Source organism: Mustela nigripes, chromosome 4 (genome assembly GCF_022355385.1).
Source record: "Mustela nigripes isolate SB6536 chromosome 4, MUSNIG.SB6536, whole genome shotgun sequence".
NCBI lineage: Eukaryota > Metazoa > Chordata > Mammalia > Carnivora > Mustelidae > Mustela > Mustela nigripes.
Genome location: NC_081560.1, coordinates 49,867,501 through 49,881,867, shown reverse-complemented (window position 1 = coordinate 49,881,867; position 14,367 = coordinate 49,867,501).

Sequence of the window (14,367 nt, the reverse complement as noted above, 5' to 3'; positions counted from 1 at the left end):
TCACAGTGAGCGCACAATAAAGGCTGGTCGCAGTCATCGTTACTGTTGGGATTTCCAATTTCGTACTAATTCTGGGACTGATTATGAATCTTCCACTGTTCTTACAACCATGTGGCAACATGACTTTCTCATGGTTGATTCAGAGATTGTTTCTGTCATTCAGCAGAGTTCATTACCATGGAGGAGGTATGGCAATGGACTGAGTAACTAACCAGGTGCCTCCCCATTGCCTTCCAGCTCCCGTGGTCAAAGGTATCCCTGGGGCCTTGGGGAAAGGCATCCAGCTCAGATATGATGTTAACACTGTGTCAATATGAGGCTTTACGGAGCCCAGGCATTTCCCAGAACTACTCAGAGCCTTATTAGAAGAGGCCAGAAGTGTGCACAACTTTTTAGTGATATCTTGCTCCCTACTTGCAATATTTCCAAAACACTCCGCTATAAAGCTGAGGTCAGTTATAAGAGAAAGGAGAGAAAGACTGAACAAAAGAAAATATTTCCCCTAGGAAGAAACTGGTTTTAAGGTCGTCTTGCGTATTTATGACCCTACCCTGCATCTTTCATGTATGTCCAAATGGTACAGAATTAGTAGTTTGGGCACATGGCTTTGAAGATAAATAAGTGGGATATAAGACCCAGCTCCATCTCTCCAACTGGGTGACCTTGGGCAAGTCACAGTGTCACCAAGCATTCATTTAAGGATGAAGTAGTCATGCCCACCTCACGCAACTGTGGTTGACTTAAGGAATAAATGAGATGATGAATGCAAAGTGTTTACAACAGCATCTGGAGCACAGTGGGCTGTCACGGTCATTACCGCGGCAGAGTCCAGAACTAATTGGGCCCGAGTCATTCCTACCACATAACTTTCAACAGAGCTTCCCGATGACAGATCTGGTTTCACAAGTCACCCACAATCAACAGACCCAGTGGGCAAATAATTCCCATCCTCCCAGGGGGACTTCAATTTCCTATCTTCCTGCTCAATTAAAGAATTCATAACTGCCTCCTGCCCGTAGTGTTCAGCATTTTAAAGCATGCTCCATAAATAGAACACATTCCATCTTCTTTTAGCTGCACCCCTCCCAACCAGGGCCATCTTTTCCTAGAACATTCCCATCCATTTCATTGCATTTTCCACTTTAGAGGCAAGTTCATGGCCTTGGGAATCACATCCCCCATCGGTTTCTCACTGTAGGTGACTCTCTGGGAACAGGCCGCACAGAGGGCCTCCGACATATCTCCTGAGCTGAGATGTGAGCTCAACACGCTTTAAGCAGGGAGGGGTTCCCTTTGAGCTGCACAGGCAATGGCTGGGGTTCGTGAGAAAATGCTGGAATACGGGCACACTCGGGGGCTTGTTCGACTCAGGAGGGGCGGGAGCAGAGCTCATGAGAACAGGAGATGAGTTCAAGCCTCAAGCCCCACCACACATTCAGACATTCACGCCCTTCCCTGTGTTTGCTCCCAGAGAGCCGCAAAGCCCAGCGGAGCCACAGCAGTGCATCGGGCCTGGGCTGGGCTGAAAAAACAAACCAAACAGCTCTCCCATGGCCTCGTGCTATAGAGCTCACCCCCGTCGCCAGCATAAAATATCTGTAATAACATAATTCGGGAATAAGTCATCTTGTTCTCTACTGGTCTTTGCTATTGAATCAATGAAAGGTTTCCATTTTAAATATATACACCACTTTCCTGCAAATAATGCTCAGGGTGTTTTAAAAATAAGTTAAGGGTATTTGTCAATTGCACATAACCCACCATGCAAAGAAAGCGAGAGGAATCTGGCTATCACTTGGACACAATGCGGTTGCTAGGACGTGGGTCTCAGTGGGTCTCTCGGTGTTCTTCGAGTGCAATAATGAAGGCATTAAATTACCAGGTCAGAGGCCCCAATTCACAAAGAAATAATATCAGTTTATTATTTCTAATCTTATTAAGTTAGAAAATAGTCTTGAGATGTAATGTCATCCCAGAATGGCTAAAGTATTGATTACGTGAAGCTGCATTCATGGATAATTCAAGGAGCCTGATTTCATTTAATTTCAGTAATTTTTAAAGCATTCCAACAAATTTTCTATAAAGCAAATAATCCTAAATTATTCCCATAAATAATGTAGATCTATGGTCAGACTTGCTTAGTATTCGCTGGTTACACACTTTGCATTATGAGTTAGAAAAAAAAAAAAAAAGGTTTATTTTTAATCCTGTTTTCCCAATCCCCAGTGTCTTCCTCAAGGCAAAGGGGGCCTTAAAAAAAAAAAAAAAACATATTGCAATTTTAAAAGATAAATATGGACCCTATCAATATAGGACTTGTGACAATCCACTGATGCTTGTCATTTTCTTATAATTTTATTATATCTAAAGCTGAAACCTCAATACTCCATGATTTGAGATTATGGCAACAAGGAGAAGCACTAAGCCGGCCGTCCCAGCGTGACTGTACAGCAGCCAGACTTGCAGAGAACGCCTGGCCTGCCAGACCCTCATTCTTCCCGGCCCGCTGGCAAAGCTCTACCTAGAGGTAAAACCAAAAAGCAGCCTATCTCCCCACCCACGCGCCACCTTCTCCCCGTACACTCCAGGAAAGCGGTCCCATGGCCGCAGTATCTGGTGGTTCAAAAAGCCCGGCTACTAGTGTCAGCAGTTTAACCCGGCATTTAATGAGCACCTACTATGTGCCAAGACCCAGGCTAGTCTGTGATGGCTGATGATTAGCCAAGATCTTATTCCCTTTTTCAAGAAGTTTCCAAGTTGCCATACGTTTGGATAGGAGAGGCTCAGGAAGGTGATATCTGGGGGCTGAGGGCCTCTTCACTCTGAGTGGAGATCATCTTGGGGAGGGAGCCACCAGCCTCTACTACCATCACCACACAAAGACACTGTTCTCCGTGTCCTTCTCCTGGGCAGAGGTATTTGTGTTTTCATTCACCTAGCAGGTACCTGCTAGGTACCAGATGCCACTCTGGGTATTAGGAAGACAGCCATCAGTAAGATCCAGACTGGGCTCTCGAGAGGTTTACAGTATGGTGAGAAATCAGTGAAAATGAAAATGGTACTACATGATACGCTGTGTAAGAGTAAACACCCAAGGAAGACCATCTGGGGAAGCAGACATCTAAGCTGAGTCTCCAAACATAATACCATGGAAAAGGGGTGGCAGAAGTGGGGTACAGCATTCTAGACAGAGAGGCAAAGCACGTGCAAAGGCCCGGAGGTGAGAGAGAGCAACATGATGGAACTTCCCAGTTGTGGGTTAGGAATTCGTGGTGCAAGGAGGAGAGAGAATATGGGTCCAGCTCCTAAAGGCCTCACATCTTGGATGCTGAGCTCTGAGATTGGTGTGACGGCTGAGTGGCCTGGGGTCAGCCTCAGCTCTGTCCCCTATACCAGTGTATCCTTTTGGGACTGTGTCCCATGGGTCAAAGAATGCAGAGGACAGTTTCCCCTTCGTTTCTCATTCACATCTCTCCAGGTCGTTAATTAGATTTTTCCTATCTCCATAGGCAATAGGCAAAGTGCCTTCACACAATTAATGAGCCTGGAGTCACCGATCCAGACCCAAGACTCAAGTCCTCAAGAATGTTTCCTCTCAGGGTATTTATTAGCCCAGAAGACACATGTGGGCAGAGCATGTTATTTAGTGACCTGTAATGCCTGAATAATGATCACAATAAATCAGACCTCATTATTATGTGCGGGAGAGCCGGCCGGCCCAACTGGCTAGGTAATGAGGTCTAATTTAATGCCCTTGTATTATTCCGCACATGTTTGCTGGGAAGTCAGGGGTGGGGGCAAGCTCTCATAGGTCCAGATGCTGAAGACGTACAGCAGTTACACAGGGAGGCTTGTGGCCCAAGCATATGTTAGGAGTCAGGAAAAGAGCGATCAGCAATGCCCTGTCCCTCTGAGTGGATGACAATGGAGGTCTGGTCCCCTCACTCTTACTTAAACAGGAAGAGCTAATTATAACAGAGAAGTACCCTCAGATCTATTTCTAAGGAGCCAAAGGCAAGTTACAGGGCCAGGCAATGCCACCATAGACAGAGAAATCAAAATCTGTCAGAGGGCTGCCTTCAGAAGCCATGGCTCTTAGATGGGTCCATTGTAGAGTCCACTCAGAGCACTGGAGCTGGGGGAGGCCATTCTTGGTCCAGCCTCCTTTGAACATGACCAGCCCTCACTTCTTGCTCGCTGTGATGGGCCTTTTGCAACAGCAATCCATTATGGCGCTTTTTAATTCTTCAGCACAGCCTTTTCTCATTGATTACCTAACATCATTAGTTTGGGCTCAGCCCATCCGAAAGTCAATGGAGTGATCAATTTTAACCATATGATGTACAAAAATTTGCTTTTAAAGCATCCAGAGACTGAAATCATTTATCTTTTGCCTGCTGAACTGTAAATCTTTCCCTGCTATTGGTTTCTTGTTGGGCAGCAGTCAGAACGAAGGAGCCAGCCATGGACCTTTGTGTAGGTGGCCTTCTCGAGATCCCTGTGGACCTATCATCTGTGAGACCTCCAACGTCCGATGGCAGTTATAAAGTGTAAAATCTGAGGGTGGCCTCAGGGGCCGGACAGGCTTTCAGGCTCAATTGCCTGTTTGCTGGAGCTCTCTGCCTATCTCTTCAGCCGTCTCCAGTCGTCTTGTTGGTGGAACCTAGTTAAACCCAGTAAAGCAGCCTGTACCCCACAAGTTCTGGGGATCGTGGCAGGAAGCTGAGCCCCCACATAAAAAGCAATGTTTAGGGGCACCTGGGTGGTGCAGTCGGTGGGGCATCAGACTCTTGGTTTCAGCTCAGGTCATGATCTCAGGTTTGTGAGATCGAGCCCCACATTGGGCTCCATGCTCTGGGGGCAATCTGCTATAGATTCTCTCTCTCTCTCCCCCTCCATACTTCCCCCTTGTTCTCTCTGTCTCTCTCTCTCTCTCTCTCTCTCTCTCAAATTAAAAAAAAAAATGTTTAAAAAAATAAGCAATGTTCAGTCAAGTCCTCCTTGTCCTCCACGGCAGCAGAATAACTGGATTCTCTTGCATTCTTTCTGAGCAACAACGTGAGTATTTATTTCTACAGGAAATAATACCAGAGAAAAGGTGTTCTCTGTGTTACCTTTGGACTTGAATAAGAATTGTAGATCAGCTTCTATCCTAGGATCTCTGGGCTCATAACCTGACTGGAAGCCTTTTAATAATACAAACTCTCTTGGGGCACCTGGGTGGCTCAGTCAGTTGGACGTCTGCCTTCAGCTCAAGTCATGAGCCCAGCTGGGGTCCTGGGATTGAACCCCACATCCGGCTCCCTGCTCAGTGGGGATCCTGCTTCTCCCTCTCCCTTTGACCCTCTCCCTCCCATGATTTCTCACTCACACACTCTATCTGAAATAAAAAAATAAATAAAATCTTTTTAAAAATGATAATAAGACCAACTCTGATGCAGAATGATCATCTGAGTATAGGACAGCAACTGCTGGGGGAGACTCTGCTGTGTTTCAAGCACCCAGAATAATTTAAAAAGAGTATTCAGCCCTTTAAAAATCTGCCATGTTGCAGGTCACCTAGCTGAATACGGCGAGCTTGTGCAGCACTAAATGAATCTCCAGGAAGCGGCTAGGTGTGTGCGGGGTGACCAAGGCAGAGACTTGCTTGATTAGAAGCCAAAACAGTGAGATGGAGGGTGGGGCCCAGCCGAATAGGACCGATCCGGGCTTCAGGACCACAACAAGGTGAAACTGACCATAATCAAATTATTGCTCAGTGTGGTGGCCACTGGAAATGGACATACTCGCCTCACAGTAAAGCTGCCCCAGCTAGATTTTCTCTGGCAATGTCTTTGGGATTACTTGGCATGAAAAATGCACTTCCATGAACACCAGAATGACACAGAGTACAAAAAGAGGCCGATGCCCAGAGGAGACAGGAAGACGACATCATCACCTGCAAGGACAGCCAAGGGACACCGCCCACTCCACATGCACCATAGCATGGCAGTTCTCGAACTTCTGCCGTCATTGGAATGGCCAGAGGCTGGCTACAGCCCCGACAGCCTGATGGACCCAGAGTTTCTGAGGTAGAGGGTCTGGGGGTGGAGCTGGAAGCTGGCATTCCGAGCAGTGCTGCAGCAGATCCAGAAAACCACTTTGAGGACCATCACCTTAGGGCAGACCCTGTTTTGTGGACTGGTTGGGGAGAACTTTCTGTCCCAACCACTTCCCTGGGCAGCCATGATGCGTTCCGGGTACACTTGCAACTACTGGTCTGTTTTCTCTAATCCCCAAGCAGTCGACAGTCTCTGCTCATAGCTTCTCCCAACTGCACGTCATCCTACCATTGGTCTGTCTTCGCAGGCTGAGGACAAACATAGGCTGCCCTTCGTACTGTCAAAAGACCTCATTTAGTTCCTTGCTGACGCTAGTTTGCAATTTTCTTCATCAGTTCACCAACAGTGCCTTGATTTGCCAGAACACTCAATATTGTTATAGGTAGGGCAATAATCTTCCTTTGTCTCTCTGAGCTGAATCAACATGCATACATTTTTTGGCCATTATCAGTTCAAATGTACCCTCAGGGGAAAAAAAAAAAAAAAACCCAGGAGAGTAAATGACACAGGTAACAGAATGCATTCAAGACAGAGAAAGGCTTCTTAATATGGCACAGCAACAAATCACCGGTTCGTGGCCGAATTTGGGATACACAGATGTGCAGATTAAACAAATGTGTGTGTGTGTGTGTGTGTACACACACGTATATATATGACATTTCTGTATATGTGACATATCTATATATTACATTTCAGAGACAGTAGTGCTAAAACACATCGGTCCTTCACAGATTATACTTAAATTGACTCAGAGTGTGTAGTTGAAATCACATAAATTGTGTCTGATGTGTTCCATGGAGTGTGTTTTTACTGTGTTTTACTATAAGGAAAATAGAGATCACTCAGTTTATAGAAAGAAGAATAAGAAAGACAGCTGTCTACCTATCCTCTAGCTCCCTGGCTTCAGAAGTTGACATAGATAAAGTTCTGTCCCAGGTGATGTGAGCCAATTTACACAGTGGAAAGAAAAAGAAACCGCACAAGCTTACCTAACCTGTGGCCTCATCTGCACCAGAAGATCCTCTTTCCCAGAGTCCGGAACTCTCAAACTAGGAAAGAATTCAGAGTCAATTTTTGTCTTTTGCCCAGAATCATTTAAGAAATTTTAGTTGAGATCAGTTTTGTGCTTAGCTGTTTAAATTTTTTTTAATAACATGTATATATTCACTTCTTATATATCTCTAATCTTATCAAATTTAACCAACAGTTATAATGTTTTTTAAAATAAAGGAATGTTTTCTTGATATTTGAAAGCGGAAATTTTGTGGGGCATTTGGTTAAGCCAAATAAGTTGGTTAAGCCTCTGCCTTCGGCTCAGGTCATGATCTCAGGGTCCTGGGATCAAGCCCCGCATTGGGCTCCCTGATTCAGTGGGGAGTCTGTTTCTCCCTCTGCACCGCACCCCACCCCCAGCTCATGCTCTGTCTCTCACTTATTTCCTATCTCTCAAATAAATACATAAAATCAAAAGGAAGGAAGGAAGGACGGAGCAATTTTGTGTGAGTGTGTTTGTCTTTAGAATGTTCCGGATCTGAGGCTGGGAGTCGTGAGGGCTTCATGCCATCCCAAACAGATGTCACCTACATAGTGACAACTTCTACAGATACTGTCTCCCTGGAGCACAGGAGCCTCTGGAAAAGCATCCTTGTAAATTCAAGCTCAACTTTGGATTGCAAATTGATATGCCTATTAGAGGATCCAATTATTCAGGGAAGACTTAAGGAATGTTCTACACTAATAACATCGGGGTAATTTAAGTTGTCACTTCTCCCATATCCATAATCTTCTCCCTTCAAATTCAGGAAACTAATGAGAGTTTTTGTGAAAGCAGAATTTTCTTCCTACTTTTCTAAGAATACTGTAGCCAATATGCTGCAACATCCCTTTTCTCGATATATTTTCCTTCCTCCTACTCTGGGATTAAAATGTCCAGCTATAAATACTTTCTATTGTTTCCAGCTTTGCGTGGGTAAAGGCTGTAATTCTGGAATAGACTTAATTACTTACTCCATGTAGCACTCTGTGCCAGTTACAAGCTTTTCTAAGAATTTCATGGTCTTAAGTTCTGACATTTCCCAAGTGACCATCCCCAAGCATGGTTGGCTCCTGATTGCCTGGAGAGAGGTCAGTATCTCCAAGCAGCAAGGATTTAATGTTTGGGGACTATGAGGTGGGCTCTGATCCTTCCTTGGTATTATTCTGCTCCTCTAGACTGACCCACACTAAGCCTGGGGGAGGACCTGTGCTGTTTCTTTTTCCTTCTCTGTCTGTTGTGTGCACCATTCTCCACTTCCTACCGGCTACTCCCAGAACTTATTTCCTTACTGGCTTCTTCAGGAACCCCCAACTAATGTCTGTGTTTTGTTTTGTTTTGTTTTTTCAAAGTAATGTTAACTACTATTTTAGAAGAACCTAGAAATCTCAATGGTCACCAACTGATTTCTCACTCATGTCACAGACCATGGCATGTGAGACGGTTCCTCATGGGAAGTGTCCCCTCCATAAGACAATTCACGGACCAGAATCTTTCCCTCTTGGGGCTCAGCATCTTCATTAGGCAACTCCCAACACTGTCCTACAAGTCATTTCCAGCCTAAGCAGCTGAGTGGGGCACGAGCATGAGTAACCCCTCATGGGAGGTTTAATAGGCTCAGCCTGGAGGTGGGGCAAATCACACTGCTCACATAGCTCTAGGCTGAGCCTGGGTATGCAGCTCCCCAGTGGCCAAGGAGGCTAGACGTGCAGTTATCTGTGTAAGTCCAGGAGGAAGAGAAAGCAGGTTTGGGTGATTTCCTGACAGCCTCTGCCACTGCGGCTTCTACAGCCTTCGGACCATCTCTCACTGAGGCAAGATGGGGTTAGGGAAGGGTCATGGCTGACCAGCTGTCTGCAGCCTCTCTCATTCCTAGTTTTCAGACTTCTTAGTAAAGGGAATCCTGGGCCTACCCATGGGGAGATTCTTCTAAGAGAAGACAGACAAAAATATGACAAAATAACGACCAAGAAATCACAGCTCCTTTGTTACCTTTGACATGTGTGCATACACTTGAAACAATTAAGCAGACTTGACAGGAAGTTAGGAGTTCCCTGTGAGAAGCTCAGAGAAGGAACTGGTAGCCTACCATGTTTCACACTCCCTCAGCACACAGCTGGGGCTGGCCTTTGTGCCGAACATGCTAAGTCTCCTGCTCATTAGTCTTTTTGTCCCTGGTCTCCAATGTCAGAGGGGGTCTCATCTGAGGAGCTTGATTTTGCTGCGCTAGACAAAGCAATTTTTTTGTGTCATCTCATTTGTTAGCAACCATGAGAGGTCAGGACCATGCATAGGACGGGCCCAGGCAGCAGCTGCCCAATGCCCAGGGAGTACAAACAACAAAACTTCTGAAGAACTGTAAGAGAGACCCTTCAGTGGTAATGGCTCTGTGGGATGCAAGGATCCCAGCGAGTTAATAGTCACCGAGGTCCTGGGAGCCATTTGATCTTTATGGTAAACCCTAGAAGAGCCCTTTCCCTACTGTTCCTATTTTTAGTGTAACTTTATCTTGTTTGCTTTTATGAACTCTAAAGGCTAGAGACCTTTAACACTGAGAAAGGTATTTTCAGATTTGATTTGGTCATCATTCAGCCAGATTTGTCAATACAAACCGAATTTGGGAACTCCATGGAGAGAAGGAATCTGGAAGCTGGGAGAACGCACAAATTCAATCACCTCTTCTCCCAAATTATCTACCAAAGGCCAAGGGAACGGAGATGGGTCAAGGAAAGGGCTGTGTTTTCCCCTTTAGATCCAGTTTGCGTTCTTAAGAGACCCCTGAGAAGGACCACCTTATGTGGGTTCACTCCTTATCCCTAAACATAGAGTCAGCTGGTTCCCAAAAGAGACTGGAGATCTGAAGAAGTTCTTCTCTCCCTGAGCTAAGAGTCCATGGCCTTCAGGCTACCTCAGAAATGTATCATCACTTAAGAGAGAAACCTCACTGGAGGCCTTTAGTCCCCTCGGGGACAAAGCGTTTGCACCATTTTATATGGTTCTTTGGATTAGAATGCATAGTACCATTCAGACCCCTGGAAAGACTCTCTGTGACTCTCTTATAGAGAACTGCCCTGTGCAGTTCAGCTGCTCCAGATCTAGTCACAGATTTGTGAGGCTTCTCGATTTGCTCCTTTCTTTTGCTCCCTGGGCCTCCCACCTCATGTTCCTTTCAGGAATTATCTTCATAGTCAATGGGCAGACATAAGAAATAAAAGAAGTTGTCTCCTTCTTTCAGTGACTAAAGAGGGGCTTCCTCCAGACCTTCCTTAATTTTTTTTCCCCGGCAGACATTTTATTCAAGTTGATCCGGAAGGTTTTGGTTTACAGTGAACACCAAAATGCCTATAAAGCAGCATTAAGGAGAGTTTTGTCATTCGGGATGAGTAAGAGGGCAATTAGAGAATTTCTTGAAGCTCCACAATATGGTAGGGGTTACACATTCAAAGGTGGGGGCGGAGTTTCAACAAAATAATAAAGAGTGGAGCTAAGTGAATGGGCCTGGGGCGAAGAGAAGAGCACCTGGCCTTCCCCTCCGAAGGGACCACCGCTCTGCATCTCCTGTTGATGGCGGCCAGGCCCCGTATGGGCCTGTGTAGCCAGATCTGCCAAGTTGCGAGAAAAAGTGGGAATGAATATTTCTATATGGATTATTCTAATTCTGCCAGGAGGAAACCAATTTATACTGCTAAAAATGCTTAGCTGGCTCAACCGAGCACATCTGATGGTAGATGCCCATGGGGCCTCTGGCGGGCAACCCTGCAAGTGTCCCCTTCCGGGAACAACGGAGAGCCAGCTACCACGGACATGCTCCTCTTGTCCACGGGTACAATTCCAGGTCATGGGATGCCCATGTGCAAACTAAAACAACCCACAATTAGAACTTACCATTAGAGAGAGTACAGCCTTGAACCGTAGATCTTATCACAGGAAATACAGATAAGCAAAATCAATGCAAATCCTCTCACGGTGAGAAGTGAGAGTACAGGTGTTCTGTGTGTTTTACCTCCTCTAAAAAACAAAATATCTCTTCTTGTCATTTTAAACCACTCACTATTACTTGATGTAATCTTTACTGAAAAGAGATCTTCATTGCCATGAAGCAATGTGAATGTAGTTAATGTCACTGAACTGCACGCTTAAAAATGATTACGATGGTAATCTTATGTTACGTGTATTTTACCACAATTTTAAAAAAAGTTGGCAGGGGTGGGTGGAGGGAATGGATGACATCCAAGATTTTGGTCTCGGGAAGCCAGGCCACAAACATTACTAATCAGCAGCCTTGGGTAGGGATGAAGTATTCCACTCAATTAGACCTCGAGAAAGATCTGTTGATTGATTGGAAAAGGGAGAATTGCTTAAATACTACCTCAGCAGGGACAGAAGAGAGGATTTGAATAAAGGTGCTGAAAGCCTGAAACAAAGCCAAAGTCCTGTAAACAGTCTAGAGAACTGAGCAGACAGTCTGTCTGGTTTATGAAGGAACAGCACCTATCCGTGACCAGTTCCCACGAAAGAGGGATAAGTCTTTCAACGGGAAAAATCGGTAGACAAACAAGTTGCTGTATGCCCATTTGGCTGAAGCTCTAGGCAAGACCAGCATATAACACTGGGACTTTGGGGCTGAATTATTTCAAACATGGAAGCCTAAGCTAATGCTTATATCTTCTTTATTAGAAATGGGCTTTACCTCCAACCTATCACTATCGTCCTAGGTCAGGAACCATGACCTCCATAAGTAACTGGGCTGAATTCATATTTACTGGACAAGCTCATCTGCCATCACCTGATGTCATTACCACATATTTTTTATCTACTTTATTAATGATTTTAATGAATCTAGTTAATAGGCCACATTTCTTCCTAAAGTAAGGCCATTGGAAAAAATGTTAAATACTACCAGAGAAATTGATGATTTTTAAGCATCTATAAATTCAAGATACTCAGTTGATTGTTTTATATCTCAGAGAAAAGTGAAATCAGTCACAAAAAACAATCCAATGCTCCCTGCCCTCATGAAAGCTGCCTCTATGTATTCATTTTTATTTAATTCTTAATGGAAAAAAAAATGTTCTCCTTAAGGCTTGTTGGTAGTCTCTGGTAACCACTGTGGAGCTTGTGAGTCTGAGAAAAGTCAGCATTCCTGGTTCTGTGCATTTGAGATCCTGGATCCTTTGAAGGTCAAGGAGGTTCTCCTCCTTCTACTTCTCTTCCTGCTTGATATCATTATGTAAGTGCTTCTCTCTAGTGTAAAAAAACCTGATGTGGGCTTTCCAAATACATAATTAGTACTAAAAATAACAATTTTTTTAAGTTTACAATGGGGCAGAAAATATAGAATAATTACACCCATGTTAAAAACCAACCTCCCTTAAAAAAATAAATGCATAGAAAAAATACAAGAAATACACTAAAATATTTATAGTAACTTTCCTTAGTCATGGAAGATTTTACAATCTTCTTTCTATAGCAAATCAAAGTGAAATGCTACTGAACTTCATAGAGAGCCCCCCCCATTATTATGAAACCAAAGACTGGAAATTAATTAAGAGAAGTTAGAGTTTTATTGGGTTCTACTTTTCTATGCTGAACATCAATTTTTTTATAATAAAATGTATTTTATAATTTGCATATTTTAAATTCATGAAGTAGGGCATCTTTGTCACCTGGCTTCAATCATGTGTAGGACAGAAGGTGGGTAGGATATGACAAACTGACTGTCCCCAGGGTGCCTGGTGCCCCAAGTCCAGGGGGACACAGATGCGGGACACCAGAGCGTGGAGTCAGCACTGAGCCGCGTGATCTCTGAAGGGAATGGGTACATAAGAATATTCTCCTTCATTTTTAGAAGCCGAGTTCCTGACTTATACAGGGGATGGGGGTTGTGGAAGGTGCAGGGGATGGGGACAGTTTACCACGTTACATTTTCACATTTTCATCTATCATAATTTTAGATCTGTACATTTCTGGATTTGGTGATTGATAGCCTCCAAACACATAAACACTCTCCACCTGCACAAAATGCACCAGGGACTTTGTTCTCATAAAGGCAGGATCAAGATGGGAGTGAATCAAATTCTAAAAACCCCTCCTCCGAAGAAGTAAGTCCCAGGATCGGCTCTGGCCACAGAGGGCGAAGTTTCTGGATGCTGTTACTTTACAGCAAATCGAAGTTTTGTAGTCTTATCTATTACCAGAAAAGCCCTCTTTAAGAAAAGAAAAAACCAAAACAACCAAAAAAATACATAGCCAGTGGGGGAGAAAGCAGGAGCCCCATCGTCTCATTTTTAACTAGGACCAGCTGAAAAATGAAGGCAAGCACCACACAAACCATCTTATGTCTGCCAATTCATTTCCTGGCCCCAAAAGGGAAAAAAAAAAAAAAAAAAAAAAAAAAAAAAAAACCAAAACCCTCGTGTTTCCTCTCAAGCAGGCCAAACATGGCAAAGCACCAGGGGAATTCTGAATGGAATCAATTGCACTTGTTACTAACTGAGTTTTCTTTTATTCTTATATTACCAAGGGCTGGATACTCAGCTGCAAGCAATTATAATGAAGAGTTACTGAGTAATGGTTTCCAGATTGCTCCATGATGGGGCATTAATTGAAAGGGACAATTTAAGAGCTTAGGCCATGTAAATGCATTTCTTATTCTGTCAGATTGAGAAATTTCTGGATGCAAAGGGCTGAAATGCTCAGAACTGATATAGACTTAATAATGCCCATTTAAACCAGCATTTTTAAAATGAGTTTCTTGTTTTTAAGAGAACAAATATAAAATGGTGAACCTGTGGTCTTGTTCTTTCAATCAGGAAAATATTCTAAATAGCACATCCACGTGCTGCACTCAGAGGCATACACATTACATAAAATGTTACTTGATTAGTCTGTTGCATATTGCAAAGCCAGTTCAGCTTTCCAGTAAACTCTTATTTTCAGTTTGCTTGCTATCATAATGCATGTTAAGCTCTGTGTGCATGTGCACTTTAAAATTGCAAACAGCTTTTAAAAACACATAAATGAGTTTTATATATGTGCACGTGATTTGAAAATTTAAAACAGCATATAAACAGGTTTGCCTGCTTATGAAAACCGACCCCCACAGAAATTAATTACTAAGTCCATATCAGAGAGCTTCATTTTATCTTTTTTAAGGTAGACTTCTATCCCCCAGAACCCCATGCAACAGAAGCAATTTCAAAGGAGGTTCTCTGTTATGTCACAATAAGGACA